Below are 17,226 nucleotides of genomic sequence, written 5' to 3'. Positions count from 1 at the left end.
TTTCAGACTGACATATGCACAAGCAGAAAAGGCTCCAGAGCCAAAAAAAAAAAAGCAAACAAAAGTAAAAAACAAAACAAAACAAAAACCAACTTTCTGGAAGAGAAATGGATGTGCTGGTAGTTGAAAGTGTGAAGTGTGGTGAGCATGCAATGAAATGGTAAGGCAAAAAGTGGATGGTGAGGGCACCAGCAACATCTGTTTCAATAACCTTATATCTGACTCTTTATATACATACATCTATATATATATATATAGATATATGTATATATAATTTTGTTTTCTCATTGTATACTCTATATTCTCTATTGAAGCTTTCCATGGAGTATATTCTCTCTTAGACTCTTGGAATTTAATCATTATTTGTGAAATATTTTCCCTTTAATTTCTTTCCTACTTTCTACCAATTTCTGCTTAACATCTTCTCTTTTTCTGGATACCACCCCTTGTTGTTTGCAAATATGAATCCCTGTATTTCCTTTGAGTTGTTTCATTGTAACTGTAATTGCTTCATTAATCTTTCAAAATCATGTTGGATTCTTGTAGAAGAGCATTCCTCTCTTTCAGGATGAATTTTATTGCTTTTTGTTTCTTTTGCAAGAACTTATGCTTATATTGTATTTTTATAGACTTTTTATATGCATTCTGCAATTTTATTTTGGATTTTTAATACTTTAACAAGTTTGGGATTTTATCTTTTTGGACCAACTATTAGCAAGAAGATCTCATAATTTTCTCTGTTCTCTAGTTTCCATGAAGATACAAATTGAAGGGTTTTGATAATTCTTGTCTGTTTCCATTCAACTTATTTTCAGTATGGTTTTAAGAAGAGAAGTAGTTAGATTCAGATCCAAAAACTGCAAACAACCTAAGCACTTTCTTGAAAAAAATGAATTTATTTTCCATTTCAGAATTTATTTACATTTAAAACATTCCTCCTAGACTTTTGTCTTGTCTTGTGTCTTGATTTTGTTAACTTTTTGTTTTGGATAATTACAGTTTCACAAGCAGTTGTAAATAATAACAGAGATCTCATGTACACTTCACCCAGTTTCTCCCAAAGGTAACATCTTGGATAGCTGTAGTACAATATCACAACCATTATGCCTCACAAAATGACATTAATTAAATCTATCAACAATATTCAGATTTTGTCAATGTTGCATTCATGTGTGTTTGTGAATTTAGTTCTATGCACTTTTGGTACATACAAAGATTCTTGTGACCACCGCCACAGTCAAAATACAGAACAGATCTCTAATTCTATCCATTTGTTCCACACCCACCTGCCTCCTCTCTACACCCTGGAAACCACTAATCTGTTCTGCACCTGTATTAGTTTGTTGTTTCAAGATTGTTATAGAAATGGAATTATACAACCTCTGATATACAACCTTTGATGTTGTTTCATTGTCACTTAGTGTAATTCACTTGTGGTCCATCCAAATTGTCATATGTATTGATAGTTCTCCCTTTTTAATGCTGAGTAGATTTCCATGATATAGATGTAACTCAATTTGTTAAACTGTTTATATATTAGAGTACTTTGTATGTTGGAATGTTTTGACCATACTTATTTTGGGACAGCTTCATGTTATTTTTGCTTATTGGAGAAGAATATCTCCACTTTATTCCATCTTTTAATTCTCTTTCAACAGGTGTAACTGAACCAAGAAGTTTTCAATCTCTGACTATAAACTTTAGGATTTGGAAGCATGGTAGTTTCATGTTCATCACACCTATCTGGAGAGCAACAGTTCAGTTTACATTAATTTCTCAATTTTAAGGATTTCATTCTATGTTAGTAAAATAAATGTTTATTTCATGCATGTGTGTTGTACCATCTTGGGCTCAGATGTCTCTTTGGGCAATAATTTAATAATAGCCACACCTAAGCAAAGAAAATGCTCTCTTGATGATTTTCTAAGCAAGTGGGGAGATATTTTCTAGCTGTACCTTCACAGAAGGGCAAATCTTTGTGTCTCCAATTTGATGAAGCTAGGTGATGAAGCTCCATCTCTCTCCCATATATGGAGGGAAATACTCTTGAAGATACAAGTCCAAAACATCAAACTGTATTCTCTTCTTTAATAATGTATTGTCTGTAAAAATGACATGTTTTACATTTGTAGGGTCATAAACACAAGGTAGACAGTTTGTGCCTTAAGTAAAATACAGATAAAGATCTATATGAAATTGGAATAGGAATATATAAAACTAAACCCTGTGTCTGCACTGATGGATCATAGTGGGGGATGTAGATCACTGCCAGCTTGCTCTCTTGATTATTCCTTATATTTAGTGCCTCGATTCTCATCCCAATTTAGTGCAAAGTAACCATAAATTCTTCTCAAAGCACAGTTTGGAAGAAATCCTGCTTTACTAAGTGGAACAATTTATCACTCACCTTTTGTGAGCAGTTTCCTATTTGATTATGTTGCCAGAGATCACAGCATGTGCAAAATAGAAATGGGCATGTTTTTGGATATTGAAGTTGAGACCAAATTAAAAGGAGATCTGATTCTAAAGAGTAAGGTTTTAGTTCTGTAGGCAACGGGGCATCACTGATGATTTTTTGAGACAGGGCTTAATATTACCTAATTGTACTTTTGGAAATGGCTTAGGTAGAATTTTAGAATTGATTAGAAAAAAAAAATGAAATCTTAAGTGCCTGTAAGCATTTGTTTTGTATATTTTAAGTGTAAAATATACAGCTCTATTGATGAAAAGAAGTTAAACATGAACTCAAAATACAAGTTAAAATTACATCAAGTATATTTCAACCAGATGATGCTTAAAATATATGATATATCCAACAACACACATGGGCAATTGATTTAATGCAGTCTTCTATATGGTTAATCTTTCCTATGTCACTTCTTGTCCAATTCATCGGCCTTTGTCTGTCTAATGCATCTGTGAAAGAACATGTAGTGATAATTACACCATTAAAATATTTTTGAGTATCAAAAATAATCTGTATGATAATTATAGTGCCCTTACAGTATTTATTTTAAAAGTGAAATCCTATTTCCTTCAACTTATGAGAATGCTACAGTGTTGATAGAAAAATATGTTCTCTTTTCATCTGGAATTCTCAGCAATCATTTCTGAAAACACAGTGTATATTGGAAGGTTGCTAACTTGAATGAGTTTAGGAACAATTTTTGACTCAGTAAATAAAACATTTATGTGATCAGAGTATTCACAAATATGAAAAATCTTTCTTCTCCTCTAATATTTTGTGTGAACTCACTAAGTGAGACAGAGAAATTCTTTGATTAGGCACCTCTACATGAAGAGTTTTGTGTTTTGTGTGTGTGTGTGTGTGTGTTCTTTTTTAGTATTTTAACCTATACTGAATTAATGAATTCTGTTACCAAATAATTAAATGAGTTGACAACTTGTTTGTTCATAGAACTGTAACTCTAATTGACCCATTCACATCTTAATCAGAAATATTTCCATAATTGGGTGAAAGTAGAATGCATCTTATTTTGCACTCACACAAATTTTTTTGCTTGGAGGCACATTAGGCCATAGCTATTTTGGAACTTCTTCACTTAAAATAGGGTGAAGTATTTGAATTTCCCAAATAAGTGATGTCAAATAAATTTAATGTGATTAGTATATCTTCCCTTTTGTTTGTCAACATTTATTGCTATCACAACCCAATATTTCAGAGTCTGTGTGTGTATTTATCTGTTACACCATGTGATGACCAGCTAGCTATTCCTTTTCTCATGGAATCCTTGTCTTCAAGGATTGAAAGACATTTAGCATTAGTTCAAATTATTGGAGAAAAGACTAATTTGTTAAAACATCTAGAATAGACAAATAGATCAATAAATTTTTCAGTATTTACAGAGGGCATATGAGGTTTTGAGATCCTGAATGAGGACAAGTTGAGACTTCTGAAAAAACTCACTGAATTAGGGCTACCATCATACTTTCTTGATAATACCTTTCCATTAAAAAAGAATAATGCATTGTGTACATTTGCCAGATGCTTCCAACTGCATTATATATATATATATATATATATATATATATATATTTTTTTTTTTTTTTTTTTTTTTTGAGAAAAAGGGATAAAAGTGACTGGAATTGAAGCCTGAAAATAAAATGAGTGGACTGATCCATTTCATAACAGGATTAAATAAGTTTACAGAACAAGTTAAGAACATTAGCCAAAGACAGCCAGTGCATGTGTGAAAAAGTAGAGGATAAAGAATAGACCATGTTATCAGGGTAGGTGAATTATAAGGAAGGGAGATGGCTAGGTAATATCTTTTCCATCTCTGATTCTTGCACCTAGTTAAGAAAGATATGGCTGTGTATGCATCTGTTTTGAAGGGGATACTGGGTAATAAAAATATACAGTAGTACATGTAGTATATTCTAATGATGTAGCTGACTGTGGTATATATAGACAAAGGAAATCCAAGTAGAAAATATGCCTTAACAAATTTATACATGTTTGTATCAAAAACAGTTTGCCCAGAGCCTGGCATACAGTGGATGCTTATTAATCATTTGTCAAATCAATGACTGAAGGTCTAAGTTCTAAAGTTTCTATTGAGCTCCTTTGTGATAATTGCTTTAAAGCTGTAGAAAGATGCATAAAGTATAGAAGTATCAGGGCATGCTCACCACTATATTACTCATCTGTGTCATTTCTTAATGGTTATTGTACCTTGAAATTTATAATGCCCTTTACAACCCCTGTCAATAAAAATATATATATTTTTTATTTGTCAATTATTTATTCCCTGTCTGCATCCTTTTACTGAATTCATTTAGCATATCTCTTGTTTAGCATAAGTTGTCCCATATCTCATGTTACTTATTCATCAACATAGTACTTAAAATGTTTTTATATTCATTCATTATGATAAAAAATAGCATTGGTATTTTTGTACAGAACTAATAGGTTAATTATCCAGATAAATGTTTCATCAGCTTACCCTTATTTGTTCATAAAATGGCTTACTATCCAGGTATTTTGATTAAAAATATTAAAGTCCTTTAATACACAGTGAAACCTTGCTGTAAAGTAGATTATTCACATTCAACCTATAATGTCTAAGCATTATCTTTATTTCTTAAATTTGATGCCAGAGAATTCTTATTCTTATCCCAAATGTTTTTTTTCTCCCACAGAAACACCATTCTCTACTGTTATCCTTTCAAAACAACATAATGTACAAGAGCACATACACACATACACACACACACATACACACACACAGGGTACTGATTATTGAATGCATTCGTGAAACTTTGTAGCAGGGGAATAATTACTTATATGAACTGACCTTAGTGGCTAACATAAAACAGTCTAATTATTGTGTTCTTAAAGTGACTGTAATTAATGCAATCTCCAAAGCCATAAGATATTAATATTTCAGGTTGCAGATTGTCTGTAACATTTGTTGCACAAGATGGTAGTTTAATGTGCAGTCTGTGCCATAATTCACTGTTAATCTTTCAAAACTGCACCTTTAAAGTGCCAGCCCTTAATAAATTGCTGCTGTAATATCAGAGGTTTGAACTCAACTGCAGAGGAAAATTAGCAATTAAACATGCAGCCAAATTGAGACATTAGAAAAAAAGTTACTCCTAAAAATGAATGCTAATGCACCAGTTTGGATGTATTATGTCCCCCAAAATGCCATTATCTTTGATGCAGTCTTGTGGGGGAAAACATATTAGTGTTGATTAGATTGGAATCCTTTGAGTGTTTCCATGGAGATGTGATTCAATCAATGATGAATGGAATGTTTGATTGGATCATTTCCATGGAGGTGTTACTCTGCCTGTTTAGGGTGGTGTTAATTGCATCACTGGAGTCACATAAAGGAATTCACAGAGCAGCTGTGAGTGACATTTAAGAGAGCAACTGAAAGTGACATTTTGAAGAGAAGCTGCAGCTAAGAGAAGACAAAAATGCTCCAAGAGCAACATTTTGGACAACACCATTTTGAAAAGCTTGGGAGCAAGCAGATGCCAGACACATGCCTTCTGAGCAAAAAGAGGTTTTCCAGATGCCAATGGCCTTTTTCCAGTGAAGGTACCTGATGGTTGATGCTTTACCTTGGACACTTTATGGCCTTCAGACTGTAAGTTTGTAACCAAATAAACCCCCTTTATAAAAGCCAATCCATTTCTGGTATTTTGCTTAACAACAGCATTAGCAAATTGGAACTGCTAATATCTGATATATTTCATAAGCAATAAGTTTGAGCATTGGGTGAATTAAGTTAGCAAATTTGGTAGCTTGACTTTGTCTCTGTTCCAAAGCTTCTCTCCTCATATAAAATTAACAAAGAAACATATATAAATTTGGATACATAATAGTGTAGAGAATCAGGATCTTTAAAATATGTTAGAAATTTTTTTCTTTTAGAAACAATATTCTTATACAGCAGGTGCAAAAATCGTCATTGCCAATTGTATATACTTGAATAACTTGGGTCTTTAACCCGGTGGCAACAAAATATGTGCAGGTTTGGAGTGGGTCAATAAGGAGATAAAAAGATCTATAGAGTGTTATTTTTGTATCAAAAGTTATCTTAGCCAGCAGTACACCTTATTCTTGAGTCACTGCTAAGCATGCTTAAAGGATTTGAAACTCCAAAAACTTTTATTAAACCATAGACTGCAGTAAATATGTTATTAAAAAGTAAAGAACAGGCTTCTTTCAATAAAACTGCCCTTGGCATTGGAAAACCCTTTAGAAACAAACTACATTTGATCCTCAGAGATTTTATTATTATTTGCTCTTAGTTTTTGCTTTTTTCATATCCTTTTTCATATAATGCATTCTTATATAACGCATTCTCAGACCATTTAATAATGACACTAAAAATTTCTCAAATATTTGACCTCTCAAATTTATACTGTTTAAACAATAGACACAATGATCATCTGCTATTGTTGAGTAGTGCTATTAAAATTGTAAAACAAATAAATTCTCTTTATAATGTATACAAATCTTCACTGAAGTATTAGATAAAAGCTGTCCTTTTAGAGGAAAATGAAGGATGAAATTGAGCATTGGATGAATAGTTAGCAAATTTGATAGCTTGACTTTATCTCTGTTCCAAAGTATGCATGTGCTTCTTTTTAAGCCTTCCCCACTCATAAAAGTGTTCTAAAGCTCACTATATTCACAAATCAGGAGAGTGGTAGGCATAATTTAGACTTTTGGAGGGAGGAAGCAGAGGATTTATAATGAAGAAGATATTTTTGACAGATTTTCTGTGAATACACTTTGTATACATGCACCAGTATATATACTTCAACATTTACCTCATTGTAGTGACAATGGATTAAAACTTTCTAAATATAACACACAGTTCCCCCTGAATATCATAACTTATGCATTAAATCAGGCTCTGTAAAACATTCCTGATCAATAGTTTTTAAAATTACAACTTATTCTCTAGGTATTTTCTGGGAATTGCTCACAAAGCCAGACTATATGTTTTGATGCACACACACACACACACACACACATAGACTCATGTATTTCTTTAAACACTGATATATTTATATAAGAATGAAAAATATTTACAATTTACTTTGCTATGGATGTGTTTACATCTCACATATGAGGTCATGTTTCAGATTATTTTGCAAGTCAATTTACATATTTTCCTTCCCAAGTTTCTTATTTGGTAAGGCTCATTAAATACAGACATTTGTTTGTGTCTTAAAATTCCCCTCCATGTTTGTGTTTCTACAGTTTTAAATAAAAGGATGCCTATTGTGACAACCTTGCATAATAGCATTGATAAACCATGAACTATAAATGATTTTAAGGTGCACTTTATCTCAGATTTTAGAATGATTTTCATTATAATATTTTCATGAAGTCATATATGACTAACTGTGATATTTAAAACCTAAAAGAAGGTTAACCTGCTGTTCTTTATAATCAAAAGCATAAATCAGCCTCTTAATGAATTAGTTCTCTTAAACTCAAGCTTCTTTTATTGTCATAATTCCTTTCCTATAAAAGATCTCTCTCCACTGAGTTTTATTGAATCTTTAGGTTTATGTAAATAAATCAAAAGAGCAGGCTTAATAGGTAAATGAAGTCTTTATCACCTTGTTTCAAAATTAAGACAAACTAAAATTCAGACATGTTTCCGTGATACCATCCAAGTTGTCGCTCATTGACCCTAAAGAGACATTTAGGGGAAAAAATAAAAACATTGAATCCAAGGCCCATTTAATTCAGTGTTTATTTGCTTGACATCCTAGTAGTCATAGCTATATTACTTCAGATTTTCTTTCTATTGTAAGCAGATTACAAGGAACCATAAGCTAAAATAAAGAATATTGGCAGAGCTGAGCTCCTGTTCCAGTTCTGGCACTGTTAGCTGTGAGATCTTCCTTATGTCAAGTTAGTTCTTGGGCATGGTTTTCTCATCTTTAAAGTGTTGGACTGTTGAATACTGTGTTCCCTTCCATAAGTCAAGTTCCAGTGATAAAATTTAAAGTATCTGAGGATCAGGCTGTTTCTTTAAATAAAAGACTTATATCTTTAAGGTCCAAATAATCTTCCTGTCTCTAAATGTGGCATTCTGTCAAATATTAATGTTTGAACTTATAAACAACTTAAGATATTTCTATTTAATGCATAATGTTTATATGTTGGGCTTTACATTATATGAGACAATCAACATAATATAAACTAGCAGAATATGTGTTATTACAAATGTGCTTGTAAATTCTCCTATGTAGATGGCAAATTAGTTGTTGGAGAAGAGTGAATTAATTTAATGTGCTATAGTGGTAAAAATGTATAAAAATTAGAGAAAAATAAGTTTAGGTTTTCCCCTTTATTCCTAACAGTTGAATATTTGTGCTGAAGAAACCATTTTAAAAAAATAGAACTTAGGCAAATCCCATAAAAGCAAAGATTGTGATGTGACTGCATAATTTAAAATAACTATGTGGGATATTTCTCAAAAATTCAAAGACAGAGGTGGGGTAAGATGGCAGAATGGTGAGGTGTGTCTTTTAGTTACTCCTCTGGAGCAGCTGCTAGATAAACAGGAACTGTGCGGAACAGACACCACAGAAGAATATGAGTTTGGACACATGGCACACAACAGTCTCCAGTGTGTGAACCAGCTGAAATCAGCAAAATGTATAAGCTCTCCTGGCAAGGAGGCCCAGGTCCCTCTCTGTCAGGCACATCAGACTTTTCCTGTGGCTAGTCTCCTGAGAGAGGAGGGGCCATCAGTGCTGGGAACCAGGAGGGAGAACGGCAGTTGCAGCCCTGATTAACAAACTCAGACTGCTGAACAAAAACACCAACCGTAGATAATCTGAGATCAGACACTGGAGAATCTGGGTGCAGTCAGCCTAGCAGAGAGGAGATAGGGCTAGCTAAAACAGCAGAAAAAACAAAAACAGAGCCTTTTGGAGCCTGGGTGAACATAATAGGGAGAAGGGCTGGGCTCAAACAGAACCTGGAACATTTGCAAACCAGGGAAACTTTCTCTGAAAAGCCAGTTTTTCTGGTTTCATGTTTGCTACTCAATTGTCCTGTCTTTTTACATTTCAATAGCCAATCAGAACAGCAAGGACAGAATTAAGGGCTTCTCTGTAAATGGTCTATACTGGGCCTTTCTTTTTCTTTGTCATTTTTCTCATCTTTTTCTCTCTCTTTTTTTAAATAATGATTCTAAGTAGCCCATTACAGAAAGCCTCAAAGACTTGCAATTTGGGCCCAGTCAAGAGGAGAGCTAAGATAACTCTGAGATACAAAGCAATAAGTGTAGTGGGGAAGAAAATTCACTAAGGACCATAACTTCCCAAGAAAAATAGAGTGTGGCCCAGGTCCAGTGGCAGCTCTCCTTTGGGGAACTCAGACCCCAGGGGATGGAATTCAGAAACCAGCTTCAGTCAGCCATGCCCCTGACAGGGCCAGGGTCACCAGGAGAACTAAAGGCACTGCACCTTCTCACACTGGTGAAGGAGCTGCTGGATGGCAGGTGCCACTGATGGACGGCATAGGAAAAGCACAGAGTCTAAAGGTCTCACAGGAGAGTCTCATTCTCAAGGAAACTCCATACCCTCCTCCTGAGACCTGGGCCTCTCTAGACTGGGAAAACCTGACTGGGGTTGACCATATCTCAGGAGACGCTTACACAGAAAGGCTACATAGAGGCAGGGCAAGAAACAGAAAAATGAGAGGTGATCCCCCTATGTGGGATCTGACTCCCAGGGTTTAAATCTCCCTGGCACCCTGGGATATGACTCCAGGGGATGAATCTGGACTCAACACCATGGGATTGAAAACATCTTCTTGACCAAAAAGGGGATGCAAAATGAAACAAAACAGAGTTTCCATCACTGAGAGACTCCAAATGGAGTTGAGAGGTCACTCCGGTGGACACTCTTATGCACTATACAGATATCCTCTTTAGGTTTTGGTGCAGTGAAATAGCTAGAAATAAATACCTGAAACTATCAAACTACAACACGGTAGCCTTGACTCTTGAAGACGATTGTATAGCAAGCAATATAGCTTACAAAGGGTGACAGTGTGATTGTGAAAGCCTCGTGAATTGCAGTCGTTTTATTCAGTGTATGGATGGATGAAGTAGAAAAATGGCAATAAAAAACTAAATGAAAAATAGGGTAGGAGGGAAGGAATTATTTGGTTGTTATTTTTTACTTTTATTTTTTATTCTTTTTTTCACTTTTTCTGGTACAAGGAAAATGTTCAAAAAATAGATTGGGGTGATGAATGCACAACTATATGATGGTACTGTGAACAATTTATTGTATACTTTGGATGATCATATGGTATGTGAATATGTCTCAATAAAAATGAATTTAAAAAAGTCAAAGACAAAATATGAATTTTGAGAAATATTTTCAGTGCAAATAGCCATTAAATATACATTAATGGCATTATCATATTAGGGCATTTCACTAATTATATTCATAAAGATTAACAACTCACCCGAAATATTGCCAAAATACATAAACTGGCAAAAATCAGTGAAGAAATATAAACAAGTACTGAACATGTAGTATCGTATTCACTCTATTTAGTATAAAAACATTTAAAATCAGTGAATTAAATAAATAATTAAAGATTAAAATATCATCTTTCAAATTGATAAATATTTAACAAGTATAAAAATGGTAATGGGTCAGCAGGTATGAGGAAATAGGCAATGAAAGGAAATTTGTCAGTGTGTGTTATAGGCCTAAAAATGGATACTCGGAATACAGAAACTCCATTTGAGGAATTTCCTTAAAGGAACAATTGCTCTGGTGAACAATGATGATTCCAAAAGATGCACACAGTCCCAATGCTGTCTTTTCCTCTCTCCCTGCAGCTATCATGGCATCTTGGCCACAGCATTCTCATCCATTACAAATCCCCTAACTGCTTACCATTTGTTGTTCCCTGACTAATTTTGCCAAAAACCAGGAATATCTCAATAAAATTTAAGGTCATAAAGAAATGAAAATAACATAGTTACTCTGACTAAAATTAATGACCGGTATAGTTATTATGATACTGCATGATAAGTAAAAACAGTTAAGTATTCATTTGATGACTACAATTAATATTATGCTTAGATTTGAAATGATGTTTCAACTAAGTCCAAGAACTATCTTTGAGTATATGCTATGTGCAAATAACTATGCTACAGATCACAGAAACTTTTGTCTATTTTACGATATTGAATTGATTCTATTTCTTGCTACACATATTTTTATGTTTATCTCAGCATTTCCAGAAAAACTAAATTTTACTGATTACCAGAAATGCTCACAAATGTGCCAAAATGTAAATACATAGGGTGAGTTTAAGAATGCACAATTATGAATATGAATATTGATGATAATATTCATCAGGTTATTTAATGTTGCCCTCCCTTTAACTCTCTCTCTCTCTTCCTCCTCTTAACCAAATTGGTCCAAAGTATAAAAGTCTATTTCCTCACTGAATAAATACTTGAAAATTGTGATTTTTGGTAATGCTTTCCCCAAAATTTCTAACCTGAGTCCCTCAAAATAATAAACTATAAAAATAATTTAGCAAGTGTATGTCAAGAGTATATGAAACATTTTATTGATGCCTGATGCTTCTACTTCAAAGAGCAGATAGAATCAACTGAGTAAATTTAATGCACAGTTAACTATTCTAGAAACAAATTAGATTCATAGAGACTTGTGTTTCATTCTGTAGCAATAAGGTCAACTAAAGGACATGAATTTTATCACTGTTCTCAGTATATACATTTAAACAGTTAAAAAAAAATTCTATTGCCTCCTGAAACAGAATGTATGCTCTCTTTACTTTGTTGATTTCAAAAGTGAACATATAAAAGAGCCTTCAGAATAGATGTAATGTTCACACTGTAACAAATACTGGAAATTTGGTGTAAGATTGTCAATTAGATATTTTAATAACTAGTTGAAATATAAATAAATAAGGATAGAGAATAAGAGACATTTTTGAGCTTTTTAATATAAGAAGAGGTTTTAAATGTTGTTACATTTCATTTGCAAACTTATTGGTAAGATAATATTGACTAATGAAAGTAATGTAAATTGATAAAATATGTATTTGTGGTTATATTAGAAAAAATTGATGAAATATTAGGAACTAATATTGGACTTATACCTGGAACACATGAGAGATGAGGGATAAGAAAAAATATCTTTCACATGATGACTCATTGATATTGCTAATATTTTTTTATTTCAATAACTAGGGCTTAAAATTCATCAGCATAAAATGACATACATCATGCACAATTATTGTTCTAAATAAATTAAGAGCTTTAACATAGGCAAGCAAAAGAAAGTGGAAGTATGTTACTGTAGTTAACAAACACATGAAATTTAAACTTAATGGAATGTACAAATGATCCAAGAAAAATCTCCTTTAGGAGAACTCCATTGACTGAATTATTTTTACTGTTGCTGATCATTGAAATCGCTCAAACTTTTCTAAGTCCTTCCTAAAGTGTTCATGATAAATCTCTGCATAATATTAGTACTAAGCAATTTCCTTGTGAATTGATACATAATCTGTGAATCTGGAACAAAATATTAGGTATGAAGGTATTACACACAAACACACATATATACATACACGCAAAGAATAACTGTTATCTTCTTCTTAGTAGTTTTCCGGACTTCCCACTCATTAGACAGAATTAGGACAACTTCTTAGTCCTTCATACAAGTTTTCTCAAAATAAATTTATTTTACTCCTAATCCAGTCTAGTGTACTTATAACTATATCCATCAATATTGATCCATGGTTTGAAGCATTGTTGTAGAATGATATTGACTTCTTTTGTTTTTTTAATCATTAGATTTTTGCCATTTCATTTCACTCTAATGTAGCTAGTAACAGAATGAAATTAGTATGTGACAAGTTCCCCAAACTTGACTCAAAGGCAACTTTGATTTTTCACTGGATGATGTTCATTAGTTCACTAACATTTGATAAAATTCCCCAAGGAAGAAAAAAATATATATAGTTTGAAATATAACAGTCTAAATTTTACTCTAATCATGTTTTAGGAAAAACAATATAAATGCTATCTACAACAATAAATTTTAGAGTAACTCAATAACATATCATGACTTAACAAAAGAAAAAAATCTGTATTTATAACAGGCTTTTAAACCAAGTGTTAAAGAGATTGTATTACAATCATACACACATTTTTTTCCTGTAGTTGGAAAAGCAAATATAATGGTACATTTCCATTTGTTTAGCCAATACTACTTAATCATTACAAAGGGAAAATATAAAAACTATTGTAAGCTGCTAATGATTTTTTTTCAAGAGTAAACTCTATATTTCTTTAAAACAAATTTTCTTTAAAATGAAAAGTACATTTTAAAAGATATATATTTAATTGTAAGAAAGATAGATGATGGGTTAACTGAAATATAGCTCCTCACCTTAGAAATATTTTACATATATATGAAAACAGTAATGCACCAAAAATGAAAACAACTCAGTACTAATCCACCCTGACAAAACTACTGTGAACCTGTGAATTGAATTGTACATTTTAACCATAAAGTCACAAATATTTGAAAAGAGAGTATGAGTCTTAGGTCTATTAAGCTTCATCCTAGCTCTAAAATTATGGTGTTTTATTTTATCAATGCTAAGTATGTTCATATGCATCTGAAAGTAATTCTGAGAAAAGTGTTCCAAATGGGGCTTGAGCAATTGAACACATCCATTAAATTTAGTAGTCCAATGGGAACACTTCGAATGAAACAACACATTTTTATTTATACATTCTCATAATACTTTTTGAAAATGAAAGCTTTAAGGTCTTATACATTTATTCAATTTCCTGTGTAGATTTTATTTCAATAAAACATGCACACACACAAACACACCACAAACCTCAGATATGACTTATTCTAATTGCTCCATACACAGAAATGATTAAAAGCCATAGTTTCCAAATCACGTGCCAAAGTGGGATATTTTAAATATTTTAGGAAACACAGCAGCACCTGTGAAATGCTACACAAACTATTACTATTAAATCAAATGGTGTGGACTTAGTTACTTAATTTTCTGAACTATTAGGTATTCCTTTTGACCTAGGGGTTTAGTTTACAAGAGGGACACTAAGGACATTGTGAACCAAGAAATTTAAAAGGCTCTGGATGAAGGCATGCAATCAGAATAACCTGAAGTGATTTCCTCACTAACTTCTAAAATTCTACATCTGATTCCCAAAGCTTTCTAATGCTTTTGCACAGGTGAGATTGGAGAAATAAGAGACGATCAGACATACCCATATCCTGGAACCATCTGTGGCTTGCAAGAAGGTAGCATGCAATCATTTAGCAGATGTATTTGAAGTATTAAAGCATACCCTGAGGTTCAGGACTGGGAAGAATATAGAAGATTCCATGTGAAATGTGCCAGTCCCTGTGAAATTCTACTGTAAATTTTCCCAGAGATGATCAATTTGTATTCTCATTTCCTTAAAATTTTAAAAGCATAAACCATAAGTGAACAATTTCATCAGTTTTACAGAGTAAACAAAACCATGATACTAAAACCAAAATTAAGAAATAAAACATTGCCAGTAACTCAGAATACTTTTTGTTTCATACCAGCTACTCTTCCTTACAAAGTTAAAAACTATCTTGACTTTGATTTTTCTTAAATTATTGTTGCCTGTTGGGGTATTTAATGTAAATAGAATCATGGCAGATGCATGTATTTGGTCTACTTCTTATGCACAATATTTGTGATATTCATATGTTTGTCATGTAGCAATAGTTGGTTCACTCTTATTCTTGGGTAATAATTTATTATATGTTTATAATGGAATGTGTTTATTCATTATCCTGTGAATAGCAAGTGGATGGTTTCTGGTTCAGAACTATAGTGAATACTGTCCCTACAAATATTATGATACTTGTCTTTAGGGTAATTTATATGGACATTTCTATTGGGTACCTACCTAGGAGGAGAATCGCTAGGTCATATCTTACATGATTTTTAGCTTTAGTAGAAGCCAAGGAACAGTTTTACAAAATAGTTACTCCATTTTACACTCCCACCAACATTGCATTATAGTTCAAGGGACTTGCCAAAAATTGTATTATTAGACCATATAATTTTATCTATTCTGAGTTGTGTGTAGTGATATTACACATTATCTTGTATTTTGCTGCATTCAATATCTTGAAATTTTTGAATTTCAACGGTATTGATATGTTTACATTTTCATGTGTGTGATGGGCATTTGGACATCTTCTTTGAAAAATGCCTGTTCAACACTCTAGGCCATTTTTGACATTTTGTTGTATTTCTTTTCCTGTTAGTACATAGCAGGTTTTTATGCATATTCTCTACAAGTAATTTATCAATAAGTATATTGGAACTATATTTGCCACTTGTGGCTTGCTTTTTTGATACAAATCCAATCAAGAGCAAAATTTAACATATTGAAAACATCAAATGTTGAAAATATGGAACAAAAAGGACATTTATAATTGGGATGCAAAACCACTTAGGAAATACTATTGGAAGGTTTTATTAAAAGTCAAACATGAATCTAGTCTATAAACCCATTGTTTCTTAGGGTAGATATTTATAATAAATTGAAATACATATAACATAAGTATATGAATGTACTACTGAGACCCACGACATCGGTAAATCTCAAAAACATTGTACTAAGTAAAAGAAGCCAGACACAGAATCCTGCATGCTATGTGATTCTATTTATCTTATATTCTAGAATTGGCCAAATTAATATATGGAGATAGAAATGAGATCAGTTGTTATTTTGGAAGTGAATGACGGGGAAAGTGGCATGAAATAAATTATTGAAGTAATGGAAAGTTTTTGTGTCTTGATAGTGGTGGGAGTTAAGCAAATGTATGCATTTATCAAAATGGATGAAACAGTACACTTATGATTTTGTCATTTTTCTATAAAATCTTATATATTCATAAAAATTAAAGGAAAGCAACTTTAAAGAAGTTTTAAGTCAATAAAACCTGAGGGAATTTGCCATCATCAATCTGGAACAGAAATAATAATGGTTGATTCTCAAGAATAAGAAAAGCAATCTTACACGGCAGCATGGAAAGTGGGAAAAGAATGTAGAGTACTGGAAACAGTGAATATTAGATTAATATAATCTAAATGAATAATGACTTTATAGAATACCAATGTTTTATGGGATTTCCTACATATACAATTAAACATATGGCAGAAATAATATAAAAGACAGAAGAGAGTTAAATGAAATTAAATTTTAATAAGATATTATTTGGGGGATGCAATAAAATAACTAAATTAAAGTCAACTGTAATAAATAAAGAATGAATTTTGTAATCTTCAGGTTGACTATGAAAACAATAAGTAAAAATAGCAATCCAAAATGAGAATATAGTAGAATAAAAAGAAATACTTGATAAACCAAGAAAAATGAAAATAAAGAATAAATTTAAAATAAAGGAGATAGTAAACAGCAAGATGGTATAGTAAAACAAACCATCAGTTATTTGAATTAACCAATACACCCAAAGCAAATTAAATAAATTTCCCATTGAAAAATAAAAACTCTATGCTCTTTCCAAGCAATGTAAATTAAACTTGAAGATTCAAAAACATTGAGAGCAAAAGTTTGAAAAAATATATACTATGCTAGCACTCAGTAAATATCCAAC

The sequence above is a fragment of the Choloepus didactylus genome, chromosome 13, assembly GCF_015220235.1.
Source record: "Choloepus didactylus isolate mChoDid1 chromosome 13, mChoDid1.pri, whole genome shotgun sequence".
In the NCBI taxonomy this organism is placed as follows: Eukaryota; Metazoa; Chordata; class Mammalia; order Pilosa; family Megalonychidae; genus Choloepus; species Choloepus didactylus.
This window is presented reverse-complemented; position numbering follows the sequence as displayed.